General features: G+C 43.7%; 1 long non-coding RNA gene across 1 annotated transcript; it reads left to right on the top strand.

The window, feature by feature from the left end:
- Positions 1-209: 209 nt before the first annotated feature.
- Positions 210-2889, top strand: LOC102370310. Its single transcript, XR_323538.1, has 3 exons — positions 210-346; positions 1002-1100; positions 2806-2889. It is a non-coding gene; the product is annotated as an uncharacterized LOC102370310 (long non-coding RNA).
- Positions 2890-3133: the final 244 nt, after the last annotated feature.

Below are 3133 nucleotides of genomic sequence, written 5' to 3'. Positions count from 1 at the left end.
GATCTATGTGTGTGCATTCCCGAGAGAGAGGAATGGGCCTTGTTGATACTAATTTCCACCACTGCCACCTTGGGGAGATCCCTCTTAACTCGAGTGCTAACTCCTTGAGTTTATGGCATCAAAGACCTAAGGTTTTAGTTCTAGTTGTGGCATGCTATGTATATGTATGAATGATCAAATCACGTGTATCTCTTGCCTATAGCATGCTGAGCCATATCTGCAAGCTCTTTCACAATGATTCTCCAGAGTCACTGAAACAACAGATCTCTAAGAAATGAGGCCCTAATTACAGCCTGAAGGGAAAGGCAATGTAGAAAGAAATGGAGAAGTCCATATGGTATAAATGGTATGTGCAATGTATGCCTCTTACTAGATTGTGACAGCGATAAAACCCAAGACTTGTGCTGCTTTACCAAGCTCCAGAAACCCATGCACCCATCGCAATAGTCAGAAAATCAAATTGAGGCCATATATATAAAGCTGTATGGGAAACTTCCAAGTCTCTGCTCCTCGCAGGCCCTTGCAAAAATAAACATATTCAATTCCCTGATGGGGCAACGTGATGCCCAGCACAGTCTTGCCATTGTTCTTTGGCATTTTTATTGCCTCCGTGCATTCATCACCACTGACAATTTTTTAGAAGTTTGCTTAGGATAGAAATTATAGATCTGGAAGCAGCAGATAACGAGACTGAGCCATCTGGGGCCATTAATAATTAGATGTATGGGGGTAAAGGCAAGAATTGGATTTGAAAGGAACAGTGTTGCGGAGAAATCTGTCCAATTTGGGAGTTTCAAATGCCAGCATCATGTGAAGTGCATAAAGACCCTTCATTTTTCTGCAGGAGAACGGCACAATAGCAGTTCGACTGGCAAATTTCCCCGTGATGATGGACGTTGCATAGCAGGCTCTCTCTCCCCAGGCACTCAGATTACAGCTCCATCACTGGGTTACTTAGTGTTGCAGTTTTTTCCCCTCTTTCTTTTCTTAATCTCATACAGATTGCACTTTGCTCCTGGAGGAAAAAAGGAAATACACTGGACCCCATGAAAAACAAGCACGGAGAACTCCAACGCAGCCTCAGCAAACAGACTATTGAGGTTGGTTGGTTTGCTTGTTTGTTTTTTTTAAATGGAGGAAACTCGCCTCCAGTAGCGATTCCAAAGAGGAGTTGAGAAAACAAGAGGAAACAATAGGAGTAGAAAATGCAATTAGGTGATATATTCCAAGAACTGGCAGAAGCAATTTCAGTACGGTGCAGATTAAATTCTCTCATGGGGTCCATGCAGAAATGTCAGAGATTTAGCTGAGGACACAGCCACAAAAGTCCATTATAACACAGTGGGTGGCATAGAGTGTATCTGCTTTTTCACACTATTATTCCAAGGTTATTGTTATCAGCTTTCAGGGGATGTGTGCATAGGTGAAGATCAGGGCTGAGCAAGTAATTGAGAATGGATAATTTCCTCCTTTGCAAAGTAGATTTGGCAAATTGTCTGCCAAAGCGGGTGGGAGTGGGGGAAAGAAAAAGACAACACAGTTGTCTTGGACTCGTCCTTCATTCAAAATGATCTCCCAATTGATTTCTACGAATAATGCATGGGTGGTAGATTGATCCCAAGCAGCTCCTGGCTAATATTGGCTGTTCAAAAACCTGAACTGTTTTGCTCGAACATAGAGGTCATACTATATATTTCTGCTCCTTGATCCGAGAGCCATCAGATTTCTAGTAAGGATATGCGGGATCCCGAACTTTCCTTTCTAGGTATATTCTGTAGCATTTGTTTCACATTTGCTGTGTTGGTGATATTCCCTCCTAAAAACCTTTATTTGATGGAATGCGAGTGGAAGGGGGAAGCAATGTAGCAAGAAACAAGGGGTTTGGTAAATAAGGCTGGGAGTCGAAGGGGTTCAGATATGATGGTAGCCACATTGCTCCTTTGCTGTGTGCTATTGGTTGAGCTGATGGGTCAGGAAATGTATGCCCAGCTCTTCCAGAATCCTCCTTGGTGACCTTAGTCATGTGACTCAACCACCCTGAGTGCGTCTACATGTGCACATCTACTGTGCAGTAACCTAAGTTACTGTGCAGTGACCAAAAATTACTGCACAGTATGGGCACGTGTCTACACATGCATGCCCATACTGTGCAGTAAATATGGCGACTTATGCCGACCTGGGAGTAAATTTGATACCTGCATGAAGCAGGTATCACATTTACACCTGATAAGTTACTGCGCGGTAACACACGTGTAGATGCCTTACTGCACAGTAACGCTGTATGTGTGCACTAATTTGGGACTAACTTTAGTCCCAAGTCAGTCCACAAACAGCGTTACTGCACTATAATGCCTGCATGTGTAGATGCCGACCTAAACCCCACTTACTGCACAGTAAATTTCATGTGATATAAATGCACATGTAGGCACACCCCCTGTGCCTCAGTTTCCTCATCTGCGAAATGGGAGCGAAGGCAAGAATGTCACAGCAACACTATAGTATGTGTATGGTGCTTATTATGTAGGTAACAAGGGATTTTGAAGGAAGGCAGCGTTATCAGAAACTGGATTTCCAGCAATGGGCAAAATTCTGGAATGAGCGGGGTGGGGGGAGGAAAGTAAAATTCTGCAATGGCTTGAAAAATTGACATTTCCTGGAAAATGGGAAGCCTAAATGTTTTTCTACCAGGAAAGTGTTTGAATGGAAAATTCCCAACCAGTTCTAGGTAAGACATAGGAGTTTATTAAGCAGCCAAATGAGGCTAATATCACATGCGGAGAGTCTGCTGTTTGGTTTCTCCCTCAGCCTTTCGCTTCAGGTGTGCATCTCTAGTGCCTCACCCATTTCAATCCCTCCCGAAACCTGCTCTGCTTTCTCCGGGTCCACGGATCACGCTCTGGAGATGCATGAGGGCTTCCTGCTCCCTTCACCGTCATCAATACATGATGCAGCCGAAGCAAATCTGAACGTGTAGATTGATTATTATTTTTTTTTTTTTTTGTGGTTGTCACCATCTGGCTCTGGAGTAGCTGGAGTCTCCTGAACTGTGCTTTTCATAAGAAGTTTAGGCTCAGGGTTTATGGGCTGTCACTGCTGCAATAAGCCACATGTCAGCGTGGCTTTGATCATCTGT

This window comes from Alligator sinensis, unplaced genomic scaffold (assembly GCF_000455745.1).
Source record: "Alligator sinensis unplaced genomic scaffold, ASM45574v1 scaffold61_1, whole genome shotgun sequence".
NCBI classification, from domain to species: Eukaryota; Metazoa; Chordata; order Crocodylia; family Alligatoridae; genus Alligator; species Alligator sinensis.
Note: the sequence above shows the minus strand (reverse complement) of the source record. Positions and strands in the feature narration are given on the sequence as shown.